General features: G+C 42.1%; 2 pseudogenes; both read left to right on the forward strand.

Moving 5' to 3' along the window:
• The window catches only part of LOC128561959 (liprin-beta-1-like), a 31627-nt pseudogene extending 25909 nt beyond the window's left edge, over positions 1-5718 (forward strand).
• A 9563-nt stretch (positions 5719-15281) lies between these two features.
• Positions 15282-17114, forward strand: LOC128561960 (cell cycle checkpoint protein RAD17-like; annotated as a pseudogene).
• The last annotated feature ends 947 nt before the right edge of the window (positions 17115-18061 follow it).

Genomic DNA, 18061 nt, shown 5'->3' on the forward strand with positions numbered 1-18061 from the left:
TTATTGTTTCTTTTTAAAATTATTTCTGCATGTTATTTCAACTAACTTAATGTGGAGAGAAGATTTACCAAGTCCTCCAGAAATATGAACCAAGTTTTTTCTTGTCGTTTTTTAAGCCCCTCTATCTGCCTGAGCACCTACTCTTTGGATATTTTCTTCCTTTAAAAGATGTGCCAGGTTTAGGCTGGGTGCGGTGGCTCATGCCTGTAATCCTAGCACTCTGGGAGGCCAAGGCAGGTGGATTGCTTGAGCTCAGGAATTCAAGACAAGCCCGAGCAAGAGCCAGGTCCCATCTCTACTAAAAATAGAAAAGCCTAGCCCAGCATTGTGGCGGCACCTGTAGTCCCAACTACTTGAAAGATTAAGGCAAGAGGACTTAAGCCCAGGATTTTGAAGATGCTGTGAGCTATGATGCCACAGTACTCTAGCCTGGGGCAACACAATGAGACTCTGTCTCCAAAAAAAGAGTCTGTTCTAGTTAAATTCTCTGTCACTAGCCTGATCACCATTTCCTTAACAGATGTTCTCAGGGACTATCCTCTTCTAAGCATCACTGGAAGTTTTTTTTCCAAAAAAGTGAGAAATCTTTCAGCAGTCATTAATCCTGTATGGAAGCAGAACAGGCATACGAGACAGGCGTAGCCTCGCCCAAGGAGAAAATACAGTGAGGGCCGTTTTCTTTTGTTGATCTTAGATTAGATTTAATGTTAATCGTGATTAGATTAATGTTAATCATGCAACATTAGATTCAGCCCTGAGAAATCCAATTGCATTAAGTCTTGTGGAATCTAAACTAAGGTTCTCAGCATATTTTGCTTATCAAAGTGATTGTCCACCAAGTTGATGTAGATAAAAAAAGAGTAAGATTAAAAATAAAAGATTAATATTAATCTTCCAAGATTCATAACAAGGACACATAACTTGCATGACTATGATGCTATTATTTTTGTTATACAAACTGAATCATCCTGTTGCGTTGCATCACTGTGTATATGACAGAGTGAATAATTAAATTATACATACATGTAGGGGAGGGGAGATGCAAAAAAAATTACTCATTAGCCGTCCTTTGTCATATGAATTCTATCAAATCCCTGTATATTTTTGTTTGCTTTTTTTAAGACAGAGTCTCAAACTATCACCCTGGGTAGAGTGCCATGTTGTCATAGCTCACAACAATCTCCAACTCTTGGGCTCAAGTGATCATCTTGCCTCAGTTTTTCTATTTTTAGTAGAGACCAGGGTCTCGCTTTTGCTCAGGTGGGTCTCCAACTCATGAGCTCAAGCTATCAACCTACCTCGGCCTCCCAGAGTGCTAGGATTACGGTGTGAGCCACCACGCCCAACCTGCTTTTCTTTTAAAGCAAAAGAAACTTACCTTCAGCAATTTTCAGAATAGGAGAAATACGAAACAAGAAGATGGTGATGAATATGTTTGTCCAGTGGAATTGGGACAGGCATCAGAAAATGCTTCTATGAAAGGATCTAAACCTGGTTTGGACAAGCACCTGTAGGAGAAAAATGATTTGGACTGATTAGAGCAGGTAAATACAATCCTAGATACCTCTTTGAATGTGTTTCCAGCACCCAGACACTAAATAGAAATTTTGTATACTGTGTCTGGTAATTCAGGATGTGGATGTTTTCTTCAAATAACTAAAAATAAAGATAATAAAGTCATAATAAACACTTTCAGATCACTTACTACATTCTGGGTATCATACTAAACACCAGATATTAATGTTCATGGTAATCATAAAATATAGAGATTATTGTTATCCTCATTTTAAAGATAAGAAAACAGGTGGCTCCTAGGACTCTGGGATGCCAAGGTGGGTGGATCACCTGAGCTTAGAAGTTGAAGACCAGTCTCTGCAAGACCGAGAGCCTGTGTCTACTAAAAATAGAAAAGCTATCTTGTCACTGTGGCGGGCATTTGTAGTCTCAGCTACTTGGGAGGCTGATGCAGAAGGATCCCTTAAGCCAAAGAGTTTGGGGTTATAGTGAGCAACGATGATGCCATGCTACTCTACCTAGGGCAACTGAGTAAGACTGTCTCAAAAAATAAATAAAATGGGGTGCTCCCGCTTAATAGGCACAACATAAAGGTACATGGCATACCTTCTGGGTGCAAGACACTACAACGGGGACTTTTCCTAATAAATGCAAATATTGTAACCTGTTTGTACACTTACATTAATCTGAAACAAAGAAAATTAATAAAGATAAGAAAACCAAGGCATGGAGAGCATAAGTCTCCTTGCCCAAGGTCTCTAACCTGTCAGGCATTCTCTGAAGTATGTGCCATTTACCTGTCTCATACTACCTCTGTAATAGGGAAATCTACATATTAAAACAAGTCAGGAATAGACAGGTCATGCTACTGAACCTTTTCAGATGAAAATCATGGGATGGTGGGCGGCGACTGTGACTACTCAGTGGGTAGGGCGCTGGCCCCATATGCCGAGGATGGCAGGTTCCAACCCGGCCCTGGCCAACTGCAACAAAAAAATAGCCGAGCATTGTGGTGGGCACCTGTAGTCCCAGCTGCTTGGGAGGCTGAGGCAAGAGAATGACCTAAGCCCAGGAGTTGGAGGTTGCTGTGAGCTGTGATGCCACAGCACTTTACCAAGGGTGACATACTGAGATTCTGTCTCTATTAAAAAAAAAAAGAAAACAGTAGGCTTCCCTGCACAGATCTCTCCAGGCGTTGCTTCCTTGAGTTTTTTTTTTTTTTTTTTTTGTAGAGACAGAGTTTCACTTTATGGCCCTTGGTAGAGTGCCATGGCATCATACAGCTCACAGCAACCTCCAGCTCCTGGGCTTAAGCGATTCTCTTGCCTCAGCCTCCCGAGTAGCTGGGACCACAGGCGCCCGCCACAACACCCGGCTATTTTTTTGTTGCAGTTTGGCCGGGGCCAGGTTTGAACCCGTCACCCTCGGTATATGGGGCCGGCGCCCTGCTCACTGAGCCACAGGTGCCGCCCATTCCTTGAGTTTTTTTGTTTGTTTGTTTGTTTTTGTTTTTTGAGACAGAGTCTCACTCTGTTGCCCCAGGTAGCATCAGCCTAGCTCACAGCAACCCCCAAATTCATAAGTTCAAGCCATCCTCTTGCCTCAGCCTCTCCCCGTAGCTAGGACTACAGGTGCTCATCACGACATCCAGCTAATTTTTTCTAATTTCAATACAGACTGGGTCTTGCTTTTCCTGAGCTCCAGGGTTCCTTCCAGAGTGCAGGGATTACATGTATGAGCCATCTTGATGGGTGTGGGCATTGCTTTTTCTTTTTTTTTTTCTCTCTCTTTTTTTATTATTAAGCCATAAACACATAGATCATGTATTCATTGATGCCTTCATGGGGTACAATGTGCTGATTTTAAATACAATTAGGAATACTTACATCAAATTAGTTAGTATAGCCTTTACCTCATTTACTTAATTATTGTGTTAAGACATTTATACTCGGGCGGCGCCTGTGGCTCAGTGAGTAGGGCGCCGGCCCCATATGCCGAAGGTGGCGGGTTCAGACCCAGCCCCGGCCAAACTGCAACAGAAAAATAGCCAGGCATTGTGGTGGGCACCTGTAGTCCCAGCTGCTCGGGAGGCTGAGGCAAGAGAATCGCGTAAACCCAAGAGTTAGAGGTTGCTGTGAGCCGTGTGACGCCACGGCACTCTACCCGAGGGCAGTACAGTGAGACTCTGTCTCTACGAAAAAAAAAAAAGACATTTATACTCTATACTTGATAGATTTGACATGTACCCTTGCAATATGAACCATAGGAATAGTCCCACTGTTTACCCTCCTTCCATCGAGTCTCCCCCTTCCCCTCCCATCCTCCTCCTCTTCTCTCCTTTATCTTGGGCTATAGTTGTGATTTATCTTTCTTATGAAAGTGTGACTCCATCTCTTTAATAACAGCATCTACTTGGAGTAGGAAAGGTGCATGATTATTCATCACTCTAAAACCTTAGTCTCAAACCCCAAAAGACATAAAGAAAGAAAATAATAAATACAACTTCTCTTCCTCAAGGCTCAAGACCTCTCTCTCATGGTGAAATCTTTCACTTTCCATTTGGTACTTGTACTTTTTTTTGCTGTGTATTTTTATGGTTTTATCTGTGTTATGTAGACTTCATTATAGCATGAACTTGTTGAAGGAAGACAGTGTTTTAGTCATGTTTGAATGGAAGTGCTTTCCAGAGTAGATGCTGAAAAGGAGTTGACTGATATTAATTGGGATGAACAGCTGCTTACAGTTACTACAAACTAGTTCTTGATAACAGCGACTGCTCTTAAATAATAATGTTACTGAATTTGTTCTGTACTTTGCAATTTCCATACTGCAGATCAAATGGCATGACTTACCTCACACAATCTTTAAAGAATCTGAGAAGATGAGCAGGGCAAATCTTATTTCCAGTTCTTAGATGTGACAAAAAGATCTTAGAGGGGGAGTTGCTCAGGGGATGGTGCTATAAAGGATCAAATCCAGAACTTCTAATTCCTGGGAGATTGTTCTTTCTTTTATTTTTCTTCAACTGTTTCTGGTATGAAGGTGAGAAGCTCAGATGACCTCCAGAAAGGTAAAGGATCCCGTAGCTTTAGAAAATATGGGACATTTCCAAGGCACTAGTTGAAATTTGATGTGAAATTCCATCTGACATGTTTGTAACAGTTATAATTATTTAATCAATTTAATAACAGCATATTTAAAGCAGCAACAAAAATCATGGGGCATAACCAATTCCATCCATAAATCAGACATTTTGCACCTCAATTTTCACTCTTCAGTTCTGTTTTGTGAACTAATTGGCAACACTCGATGGAAATTTAACATGTAGACAGACTATAACAGGTGGAGCAATCACATCTTCACAAGGAAATTAATTTATACAAACACACACACACACACAAATACACACGCATCTTCATAGCCTCTGATCCTGCCAAGAGAGAGCCCCAGCAGTGTGGTTAGCTGCAATTATGGCTAAGTGTCAGAAACAATCTTGGCACATCATGGTGCCCGCAGGAATCACAGTGAGTGCCTGGTTCTTGGGCTTCTAAGCACATTTCAATCCCATATGAATTCATCCTTGCAAATTTTCTTTCTGCCGTTTTGTTTGTCAGGAAAGTAATTTGACTACATTCTGCAACTTGTTTCATGAAGGCAGCTATCCTGCATGCTGGACCAGAGCAAAGGGTGTCAGTATGATTTATAGGAGTCACTGAGAGTCTGTTGTGACAAAGACAATGCCACACATGACAGTGACGATGTCTATGAGCAAATGCCTTTTCCCAGGAATGGTTCCGCTCAAACTTCCTGAGGTTTTTTTTTTTTAATGCTTCTCTGATTAAATGGTTATTATTGAACGTTTGAGTAGAAGCAGTCTTTGATTACTTTGTGCCTTCTTTTTGGCAAATTCTGATGTGATTTTTTTCTGGCTGGAGAATGGGCATTGCTTTTTCATAGACTTCTAGCTCATCTATACTACTCACAAAATATCCCACCCCATGTGCTTACAAAGTGAAACTATACAGGAGTGAGAAATTCTTTTATATCTGATGAAGTAGAGCTGGACATGTGTTCGCCTCAATGCCAGGGGCCCGAATTTAGTAGCGTTAATCTGACCTGAAGATTGTCTGTCTGACCTGATTTTGCTTTCTTTCTTAGCAAGCCCGTCATGTCTCGGCCGCCCCATCTGCAGCTTGGGAGTAAGGACTAGCTTTGCACTCTGCCACACACATGTGGGTGTAGGAGGAAGCCCAGTTATTACTGAAAAATACCTGTGCACTAAAAAAAAACACCTGTGCATAAAGGTTATTTGTGATCAAGACTTTGTTGTTTGCCTGTTTGCAGTTGTCATTTTAATATTTCTTAGGCTCTTTTAGTCCTGAAATCTAAATGGATGTGAGTTCAGCATAATCTTGGCAATATATCAGATGCAGTACACAGACATATGTTTCTCGATAGGGGAGATGGGGGGGGTTTAAGGAGGGTGATTTACCAATCAAGGGAAAGTGATGTGGGTTTCTTTAACTGCACTGAGATATGGCAAGGATGTGCCAGTGTTTACAATCCTCTGTGCAAAAGGCCTAACTGTAAATACTCATCACAAGTGATAGCACTTAAATCTAATAACAACTCATAATGAGCCTTTAAATTAAAACAAAGTATTTTATCTTTAAAAATGTTACATTTTCAGGGTGGTGCCTGTAGCTCAAGCAGCTAAGGCGCCAACCACATACACCAGAGCTGGCAGGTTCGAATCCAGCCCGGGCCTGCCAAACAATGACAACTACAACCCCCAAAAAAAAAAAAAAAAAATAACTGGACATTGTGGCTGGCGCCTGTAGTCCCAGCTACTCAGGAGGCTGAGGCAAGAGAATTGTTTAAGCCCAGGAGTTGGAAGTTGCTGTGAGCTGTGACACCACAGCACTCTACCCAGGGTGATAGCTTGAAGCTCTGTCTCAAAAAAAAAAAAAAGTTACATTTCCACCATGGAGAATTTAAACAATACAAAAAGTAAAAAAAATAAAATAAAAATAAAAATCACCTATAATTTCTATGGAAGTACTCATACTGGGAAATTTATATGTTTTATATTAAATCATTTCCTATTGGAAAAAAAATCACCTATAATCCAGTTACTCAAAAAAAAAAAAAAAAACCCATCCTGAACTTCTTGTGTTTCCTTTCAGTCTTTTTAGCTATAAAATATATGATGTAATGTTTATATTACCAAATACCTGTTTTCAGGCATCAAGGTAGGCATAAAGTTAAAAATGAGACTGCCTTGGCATTTGTGGGACTAGAGTCTTCACCTGAGGTATCCATTTGTGCTTGAAATAAAAACAGAGTAAGTGCTTCCCCAGGAGAGTCCCAGGGTCAAAAGGAACATTACATTTGGAGTTTTAAAAAGAAAAGTAGGGACAGCACCTGTGGCTCAACAGAGTAGGGTGCCAGCTCCATATGCCAGAGGTGGCAGGTTCAAACCCAGCCCTGGCCAAAAACTGCAAAAAAAAAAAAAAAAACAGAAAAAAGAAAAGAAAAGTAGGGCGACACCTGTGGCTCAGTGAGTAGAACGCTGGCCCCATATATAGAGGGTGGAGAGTTCGAACCCTACCCCAGCCAAACTGCAACAAAAAAATAGCTGGATGTTGTGGCAGGTGCCTGTAGTCCCAGCTACTTGGGAGGCTGAGGCAAGAGAATCACCTAAGTTCAAGAGCTGGAGGTTGCTGTGAGCTGTGACACCACAGCACTCTACCAAGGGTGACAAAGTGAGACTGTCACACACCAAAAAAAGTACATTTGGCATGAAGATGGTAGCAGAGTGCTTTTCACCAGATAATATTTTTCTCAAGAAACAATTTGGGGCGGCGCCTGTGGCTCAAGGAGTAGGGCGCCGGTCCCATATGCTGGAGGTGGCGGGTTCAAACCCAGCCCCGGCCAAAAAAAAAAAAAAAAAGAAAAGAAACAATTTGGTTGTTTTTGTTTGTTTTGGGTTTTTCCTTTTTTTTGTTTTTGAGACAGAGCCTCAAGCTGTCACCCTGGGTAGTGCCACAGCATCACAGCTCACAGCAACCTCCAACTCCTGGGCTCAAGCCATTCTATCTCCACCTCCCAAGTAGCTGGGACTATAGGTGCCCGCCACAATGCCCGGCTATTTTTTTTTTTTTTTTGGTTGCAGCCATCATAGTTGTTTGGCAGGACCAGGTGGGATTCGAACCCGCCAGCTCAAGTGTATGTGGCTGGCGCCTTAGCCACTTTGAGCCACAAGCCCAGAGCCTGTTTTGGGTTTTTTTTGTGAGATAGTCTCACTATGTCACCCTCAGTAGAGTGCTGCAGCATCACAGCTCACAGCAACCTCAAACTCTTGGGCTTAAGCGATTCTCTTGCCTCAGGCCTCCCAAGTAGCTGGGACTACAGGTGCCCACCACAACGTCCGGCTATTTGTTGTTGTTGTTGTTGTCGTCGTCGTCGTCGTCATTGTTTAGCAGGCCCTGGCTGGGTTCAAACCCACCAGCCTCGGTGTATGTGGCCAGCGCCCTAACCACTGAGCTACGGGCACCAAGCCAAGGAACAATTTGTGATTCCAGCCCAGGAGTGGTTTGGAAAGCCCGTTTGTCCTTTTTTTGTTGTTGTTGATGTTAATTTCAGACATTAGCTTACCACTATGGCAAAATGTACATCTCTGTGAGAAAAACAATATTTAGGCCAACAAGCTTGACTGTAATCCTAGCATCCTGGGAGGCCCAGGTGGGTGGATCCCTTGAGTTCAGGAGTTCAAGACCAGCCTGAGCAAGAGTAAGACTTCATCTCTACTAAAAATAGAAAAATTGGCAGGGCACAGTGTCTCACGCCTGTAATCTTAGCACTCTGGGAGGCCAAAGTGAGTTGATTGCTTGAGTTCACAAGTTCGAGACCAGCCTGAGCAAAAGCAAGACCCCGTCTCTACTAAAAATAGAAAAACTAAGGCAAGAGGATCGCAGCAACCTCAAATTCTTGGGCTCAAGTGATCCTCTTGTCCCAGACGCCCAGGTAGCTTGGAGTACAGGCACCTGCCACAAGGCCTGGCTAATTTTAGAGCTGGGGTCTTGCTATGCTCAGACTGGTCTCGAACTCTTGAGCTCAGGCAGTCCACATGCCTAGGCCTTCCAGAGTGTTTGGATTACAGAGATGAGATAAGCCATAGTGCCTGGCCTCAGAATAGATATTTTAAAATAAATTCATAAAAGAGAACATTTATGATCTGTGCTCCAAACCGCCTAAAGCTTCCTCCCATTTAAAGTCAGAAAAAACATATATTAGTTTGTTACAGACTTCAGCTCTATGATTTAAATGCCCTCCTAGGATGCTTGGGAATTCCAAGGTTCTCTGGCCAACTTTCAAACTTCAGTCACAATGATTTGGGGTTTTATCAGGTTCATTAGAAGCTGAAAAGAGACAATTCTTTCACTTGAAATTATAATTTGTATCCATAGGCACAGATACAAGTGAAAATAATGATGACCCATCACTTTTGCCACCCAAAATAACTCCTGAGAGCCCAGAATTTTTATTAGCATTCACAAGCTTGTCAGTAGACAAATTTTAGTTTAATTAGCAGGAGATAAAACACATGAAATGATCTGATCCCCAATCTGACCATGCAACACAGATGGATGATATTGCCAGATGGCAAGGATGTGGGCAGCCCTGGAGAGGGGAATGGTGCTTGAGTATGTTGCCTACTCATGTTTGCAAAGATTTGGACCTAAAAGATTGGGCTTTTACGGAACTGCTCTTTAAATCAGTGGCTTCATGTTAGGATAGTCAAGAGTTCTTCGTTGGCTCAGCGCCCGTAGGTCAGTGGTTAGGGCGCCAGCCACAAACACTGGGGCTGGCAGTTTGAACCCAGCCGGGCCTGCTAAACAACGACAACAACAAAAAAAATAGCCGAGGCTTGGCGCCTGTAGCTCAGCAGCTAGGGCGCCAACCCATACACTGGAGCTGGCGAGTTCTAACCCGTCCTGGGCCTGCCAAACAACAATGACAACTACAACCAAAAAGCAGCCAGGTGTTGTGGTGGGCACCTCTACTCCCAGCTACTTGGGAGGCTGAGGCAAGAGAATCACTTAAGCCCAAGAATTTGAGGTTACTGCAAGCTATGATGCCATGGCACTCTACCGAGGGCAACATAGACTCTGTCTCAAAAAAAAAAAAAAAGTTCTTTGTCTAGGATTTAACATGTTCAGAAATAGACTGTTCAGCCACGGAGAGAAGCTCCTACTATAAACAAAAGCAATTTCGAAAATATCACTGGAAGTGCATTTTAAAATTCTGAGAGCAGGCTCAGCACTTGTGGCTCAAGCAGCTAAGGCACCAGCCCATACACCTGAGCTGGCAGGTTCGAATCCAGCCCGGGCCCGCCAAACAATAATGACAGCTGCAACCAAAAACTAGACGGGTGTTATGGCGGACACCTGTAGGCCCAGCTACTTGGGAGGCCGGGGCAGGAGAATTGCCTCAACTCTGGAGTTGGAGGTTGCTGTGAGCTGTGATGCCACAGAGCTCTACCCAGTGTGACAGCTTGAGGCTCTGTCTCAAAAAAATTTTTTTTAGTTTAATTAGCAGGAGATAAAACACATGAAATGATCTGATCCCCAATCTGACCATGCAACACAAATGGATGGTATTGCCAGATGGCAAGGATGTGGGCAGCCCTGGAGAGGGGAATGGTGCTTGAGTATGTTTTTTTTTTTTTGAAAGCATTTGTACCTCCCCAGCCTTACAGGCATGGAAAATTGCCTCCTTTTTGAAACTAATAATACTGAATATCTGGGATGGAAAATCTTTTTGAGATAAATTAGCTAACTTATGTTCATTTCTCTAAATATTTGCCAGAGGAAACAATAATTTATTTTTGGCTCAGCGCCTGTGGCTCAAGCAGCTAAGGCACCAGCCACATACCTGAGCTGGTGGGTTCAAATCCAGCCTGGGCCCGCCAAACAATGATGGCTGCAACCAAAAAAATAGCTGTGCATTGTGGCAGGTGCCTGTAATTCCAGCTACTTGAGAGGCGGAGACAGGAGAATCGCTTGAGCCCAGGAGTTGGAGGTTGCTGTGAGTTGTTATGGCACGACACTCTACCCAGGGTAACAGCTTGAGGCTCTGTCTCAAAAAAAAAAAAGAATTTATTTTCATGCTCATGCTTTACATATTTGTTTATAACAATTTTATTTATAAAAAATCTTTCTAATTTCTTCCTATTTTTTTCCCTTGAATGGTAGTACAATAGCTCTAACCTCACTCTACCCATGAATAGGTCAGAAATGTATTTTTAGGAAATGTACTAGTATAATTTTATTTTGGTTATGTATTAATTTTTTTTTGAGACAGAGCATCAAGCTATCGCTCTGGGTAGAGTGGTGTGGTGTCACAGCTCACAGCAACCTCCAACTCCTGGGCTTAAGAGATTCTCTTGCCTCAACCTCCAAGTAACTAGACTAAAGGCGCCTGCCACAATGCCCAGCTATTTTTTTGGTTGTAATGGTCATTGTTGTTTGGCAGGCCCAGGCTGGATTCGAACCCGCCAGCTCTGGTATATGTGGCTGGTGCCTTAGCTGCTTGAGCTACAGGCGCCAAGCCTTGGTTATATATTTCTATAAAGTCCGGAAAACAACCTCTGTTGTCTAGAAAAAACCCAAACCTGAAAAAAACTAAAGTCCCTTGCAAATTCATTACCAATCCCAATCACTATCCCTACAAAATAGCCCAAATTCAGCCCCTATGAAATGGTTATATTACTGGCTTACTTACACCTGCAGCCTGTCCACAAAGCCATGAAACACAGAGAATGTCCACATTTAGCCACCATGGACAGCTCCCTGATGCCTCTCACCTTTAGACATTTGTCACCCTTGAGTCCAGCGTCAGATCCTGCACACGTGTTCGTAAGCATAAAAGTCAAGCCATAGAAGTGATTCTGTAAAATTCTTTCTTAGCTGGGACTAATAAATCGCAACGTCTTCTTCCATCTGAGTGTGAGGCTGATACGTGCAGCCAGGGTAGAAAAGCATAGCCCCTCATCAACTCTCTATAAAGGAATTCTATTACTTTTTTTGTTCATTCTCCTCGCCTCTTACAGACATTTTAGGTAGGTTGGAAGCTAATAATAAGACCTCTTTCCTAATCTCTGTGATGTCCTACATATAGCCTCTAGCTCTGCCTGTTCACAGTTTTGGGGATCTTCTGATAAAACTCCAAAATTTATATCTAATTATATATATTGAAGGTTATACCTTTAATGTTCATCTGAAATGAACATTAAGGTTATAGCTTTATGCCAATCAAGAAGGAATTTTTTTAAAAAAGGAAAAAGGGGCATACCTTTAGTGAACACCTGAAAAAGTTCTCAAAAAATATGTCATACTTTCTGCACTTTAAATTCCCTCTCTCTGATTGTATTCAAGAAGCAAATCCAATGTTAATTTTATCTGCTCATTGCATGCACTAAAACATGCATACATAGTTTTTTTGATAGGAGACTTGAGAAGACTTGAGAAGTCCCCTCTCCATAGAAGGGACACATTCAGTATCTTGTCCACTAGGGGGCAGAGTTGTGCCTGTAGGGCTCTGTCAGAAAGTTGTCTTCTGACGTCGAATTTTTGCTTTGGCTCCCATCTCTTCTATACCTTGCATGTGGGAAATACAATGACCTTTTCTACCACTCTGCTCTCAGCAATTTTGCCATAGGAACTGGCTTCTTCTAAAGTATTTTTCCACTGCAAAATACTCCTAAAGTGTATTTCACATTCCTTCTATTTTGCAAACACTACCATATGTGAAAAAATATGCAAGCAAATCTGTTTTGTATCTTTTGTTCTATGCATGGCCCCATCGTGAGTATGCTTGTTTTGCTTACTGAAATGTCACTTCAAAGTCCCACCTGAATTGGCTATACTTGTCTGACTTGGAAATCAATGCTCACTTCCAAATCAAGGTTTATGCTGGAAAAAAAAGTCAGATTCACTTTGGAAAGATTAGCAGTAGAGGACAGATTGGTACCAGTGTAGGTAAAATTGATCAATGTCTAATATTTTGGTTGATGTTACCTTATTCTAGTTTATAAATTTCCTTTTGCCTCTACTTTTCCTCACTTTCTGTATCACTGTTACTATATACCTCACATGTCGCTGTGTCATGTCTGAAACATGGCTTAAAAACTCAAGACATCATTCAGCATTGCGTTTCCCTGAGAAAGCTCAGAGGTGGCATCGTCTTACTTTTTTTATTTTTGGTGCAGTTTTTGGCCAGGGCCAGGTTTGAACCCACCACCTCATCTTACGTTCTTCATCTCTTTCCCCATGTCTTCTCTTTTCTGTGTGTCCTACCACCTCCACCACGAAGGTGGCTCATGATTAACAATTTACCTACTGCCTAAAATAACGAAAAGTGATTTACTATACATTGACTCAAATGATGCAATATGATTTTTTTCAATAAAATCAGAAAATACTTTTTCTTTTTGAGACAGAGTCTCACTCCATCACCCTGCGGTTGAGTGCCATGGAGTCATCACAGCTCACAGAAACTTCAAACCATTGTGTTCAAGTGATTTCACCCTCCTCGATCTCCCTGGTAGCTGGAACTACAGGCACCTGCCTCACTGGGCTAATTTCTCTTTTCTTAATAGAGAAAGGGTCTCACTCTTGCTCAGGCTGGTCTTAAACTCCTGAACTCAAGTGATCCTGTTGGCTCAGCTTCCTGAATAGCTGGATCTACAGGTGCCCACCACATCACCCAGCTAATTTTTCTATTTTTGGTGGAGATAGGGTCTTGCCCTTAGTTAAGCTGGTCTCCAACTCCTGAGTTCAAAGGATTCTGCCTCAGCCTCCCAGAGTATAGGATTACAGTCCTGAGCAACAGCGCTTCATCACATGTAAATTGAATTTTTTTTTTTTTTTTTTGAGGCAGAGTCTTAACTTTTTCACCCTCAGAGTGCTGTGGCCTTATAACTCACAGTAACCTCAAACTCTTTGGCTTAAGCAATTCTCTTGCCTCAGCCTCACAAGTAGCTGGGACTATAGATGCACTCCACAATGCCTTGGCTATTTTTAGAGACATGGTCTCATTCTAGCCCAGGCTGGTCTCGAACCTGTGAGCTCAGACAATCCACTCTCCTGGGCCTCCCAGAGTGTGTAAGTTGAATTTTTAAATCCTCACAACACTCCTGTGAGATAACTAGTTTTATTATGGCATTTGTTTTTATTCATGAGGAAGCTGAAGCTCAAAGAGGTTAAGTAACTTTGCCCATGAGACAGACCTAAGAAAGGGTTGGGCCCGGGTTTCAGCCCCAGTAGTCTGGTCATAGACAACAAAAATTCTAATCATAATCCTAAGCACCACTTAGATGACATTATTGGGAAATTCCAGGCAAGTCTGTTTCACAATATGACCTAAAAGCTTGACATCATTCTCTCTGTTGTTCAGAAAGCCACTTTCTTGTGCCTTTGGTGTTGTATCATTTCCTATTTTTTTTTTTTCTTTTTGAGACAGTCTCAAGCTGTCACCCTAGGTACAGTGCCGTGGCATCACAGCTCACAGCAACCTCCAACTCCTGGGCTCAAGTGATTCTCCTGTCTTCACCTCCCAAGTAGCTGGGACTACAGGCGCCCGCCACAACGCCCGGCTATTTTTTGGTTGCAGCTGTCGTTGTTGTTTGGCGGGCCCGGGCTGGATTCAAACCCACCAGGTCAGGTGTATGTGGCTGGCGCCTTAGCCGCTTGACCCACAGACACTGAGCCCATTTCCTATAATTTTTAACAAACGGGCAGTATTGAATTCATGATTCTCTTAAATCTTTACTTATTGGGGCTAAATAATGGCCAAAAAATAAAGAAAATTTTTAATTATTGTTAGGTATTTGTTTGCCATTTTAGGTGGTTAAAAAATCATAACAGGGCTGCTCTTCCACCCGAAGCAAAGCCTGGGCTCCTTCGCTTCTCTCCGCTCATGAGAGGATGCAGCCTTAGGAAAGAACCTGGAACCATCAAGGACAGTTACCTGCTTTTCAACAGAGGTGAATTATATATTTTATACTACACATTGTATACTATGGATGGGAACTATTAAAGGTTATAATGTCAAAATCTTTTCTTAAAACCAAAGGTATCTTCCACAAAGGTAACAGACTGGGTAGACCCATCATTTGATGATTTTTCAGAGACTAAAAGCATCTCTGCTATTACTGCCACTTCATTACGTGAGAATAATTCAAGTCACAAAAGAAAAAATGTACCTTTCCCATTAGAAAGTAGCAGATTTCCGGGTGGTGCCTGTGGCTCAAGGAGTAGGGTGCCGGTCCCATATGCCGGAGGTGGCAGGTTCAAACCTAGCCCCGGCCAAAAACCAAAAAAATAAATAAATAAATAATAAAAAGTTAAAAAAAAAAAAAGAAAGTAGCAGATTTCCAACTGGAAAAAAAGGAAAGCTATCTTCCATGGAACAGATTTACAGTTTAGAATATTCAAAAGAATATCTGTCTGAAAATGAACCATGGATGGATAAATTTAAACCAGAAACTCAGCATGAACTCACTGTGCACAAAAAGAAAATTGAAGAAGTTGGAACCTGGTTAAGCTCAAGTTTTGGAAAGGCAACCAAAACAGGGTGGATATATTTTATTAATAATTGGTCCTCCTGGACGTGGAAAGACAAATACTATAACAATACTATCAAAGAAGCATGGTATTCAAGTATAAGAGTAGATTAATCCAGTTTTACCAGATTTCCAAAAAATGGTTTCAAGGAGATGTTTAATCCTAGATTTACCTAACCAGTTTTATCGAGATTCTTGAATTTTACATGAAGTTCTAAGGAAGTCCGTGCAGATTGGCCGATGTCCTCTCTAATCTCTGACAGTCTCAGTGGAGATAACAATCAAAGATTATTGTTTCCCAATGAAATTCAAGAAGAGTGCTCTATCTCAAATATTGGTTTCAACCCTGTTGCACCAACAATTATGATGAAATTTCTTAATCAAATAGTGACTATAGAAGCTAACGAGAATGGAGGAAAAATCATTATACCTGACAAAACTCTAGAGTTGCTCTGTCAAGGATGTTCTCGTGATATCAGAAGTGCAATAAATAGCCTCCAGTTTTCTTCTTTAAAAGAAGAGAACAATGGCTGAAGAAAAAAAGTAGTGTCATTAAAACCAGATGCTGTTAGCCGGGTGTTGTGGCGGGCGCCTGTAGTCCCAGCTGCTTGGGAGGCTGAGGCAAGAGAATGGCCTAAGCCCAGAAGTTGGAGGTTGCTGTGAGCTGTGTGATGCCATGGCACTCTACCGAGGGCCATAAAGTGAGACTCTGTCTCTACAAAAAAAAAAAAAAAAAACAGATGCTGCACTGTCGAAATCAAAACGAAGACAAAAACCTGATACGGTTTTTGAAAATCAAGAAGTCCAAGCTATTGGTGGCAAAGACGTTTCTGTTTCTCTTCAGAGCTTTAGGGAAAATTCGATATTGTAAAAGAGCATCTTTAGCAGAATTAGGCTCACCTCAGCTGCCTTCTCATTTATCTGAATATGAACGGGATACTTCCTCCAGTTACTCAACCGGAGAAAGTAGTAGAAATGTCACACATGCCAGGAGAGCTATTTAATTTATATCTTCACCAAAACTACGTAGATTTCTTCATGGACATAGATGATATTGTGAGAGCCAGTGAATTTCTAAGTTTTGCAGGTATCTTCAGTGGTGGATAGAATACACGCTCTTTACTCAGGGAATATGGTACATCTATAGCCACAAGAGGTGTGATACATTCCAACAAAGCCCAAGGATTTGCTCATTGCCAAGTTGGAGGATCTAGTTTTCGACCTTTGCACAAACCCCAGTGGTTTCTAATAAATAAAAAGTATCGGGAAAATTGCTTGGCAGCAAAAGCACTTTTTTCTGACTTCTGCCTGCCAACTTTATGCCTTCAAATTCAGCTATTAACCTTACCTTGCAATACTAACCATTCCAATGAGAAATCAAGCTCAGATCTCTTTTATCCAAGATATCGGCAGGCTTCCTCTGAAGCGACCTTTGGAAGATTGAAAATGGAAGCATTGGGGCGGTACCTGTGGCTCAGTCGGTAAGGCGCCGGCCCCATATACCGAGGGTGGCGGGTTCAAACCCAGCCCCGGCTGAACTGCAACCAAAAAATAGCCAGGTGTTGTGGTGGGCGCCTGTAGTCCCAGCTACTCGGGAGGCTGAGGCAAGAGAATCACTTAAGCCCAGGAGTTGGAGGTTGCTGTGAGCTGTGTGACGCCACAGCACTCTACCGAGGGCCATAAAGTGAGACTCTGTCTCTACAAAAAAAAAAGAAAGAAAATGGAAGCATTGACCGGCAGGGAACATGGAAAGATAGACACTGGCGGTGGAGATGAAGGACTTGATGGAGGACAGCGTGCAGAGGAGGCTCCGGGTGAACCCACTCAAACCTCTGAATCTGAAACCTACTGTCTTCCTTTGAGTCAGAACAGTGGGAGCGAACTGCCTGCCAGCCAGTCTCAGCCCTTCTCATCCCAAGGAGACACAGAGGAAGAAGACATAATGGACGGCTGTGAGAGTGATGGGACATAACTGTTAGTCAGTTTGCTACTTCACCATTCATTTTAGTTTTATTCAGTGATACTTGAACAGAGTTAATATACTTATCTAAGTTACAGCTTGTTAATTCTTCACTCTTTTAGTATTTCATCTTGAAATAAGTAGAAGATCAAGCAAGCCTTCAAGGAATCTATAGTATTTATTTCTTGAATGGTTTAAGGAGAGGCGGTCAGAGTATATGAAGTGTGTTTGAACATTATACCAAATATCAGAAAATGTAAAGGACTAATCGAGAATACAAAATCTTTATTGGGGAGAGGGGTTGTAAATATGAATTATAAAACCATTTAGGATGCAATTATAAGTGTAAATAAACTTTGTGCCTTATTTACAGTTTATTGTCTCCAGATTCTCAGATACCATTTTTATATGTTGTACAGTGGAATATTTTAGATACTTTCTGGAAAGTATTTACATAATTTATATCAAAATTAAAATGTTGAATTTCAAAAAATATATAATAATAAAAACAATTAGGCTTGGCTCCTGTAGCACAGTGGTTACAGCGCCAGCCACATACACTGAAGCTGGCAGGGTCGAGCCCGGCCCAGGCTAGCTAAACAACAATGACAACTGCAACAAGAAAAAAGTAGCTGGTGGGCAGTGCCTGTGGCCCCATATACTGAGGGTGGCAGGTTCAAACCCAGCCCCGGCCAAACTGCAACAAAAAAATAGCTGGGTGTTGTGGCAGGCACCTATAGTCCCAGCTACTTGGAAGGCTGAGGGAAGAGAATCGCCTAAGCCCAGGAGTTGGAGGTTGCTGTGAGCTGTGACACCACGGCACTCCACTGAGGCAATAGAGTATGACTCTGTCTCAAAATTTAAAAAATCATAACAATTGGGCGGCGCCTGTGGCTCAGTGAGTAGGGCGCCGGCCCCATATGCCGAGGGTGGCGGGTTCAAACCCAGCCCTGGCCAAA

This window comes from Nycticebus coucang, chromosome 12 (genome assembly GCF_027406575.1).
Source record: "Nycticebus coucang isolate mNycCou1 chromosome 12, mNycCou1.pri, whole genome shotgun sequence".
NCBI classification, from domain to species: domain Eukaryota; kingdom Metazoa; phylum Chordata; class Mammalia; order Primates; family Lorisidae; genus Nycticebus; species Nycticebus coucang.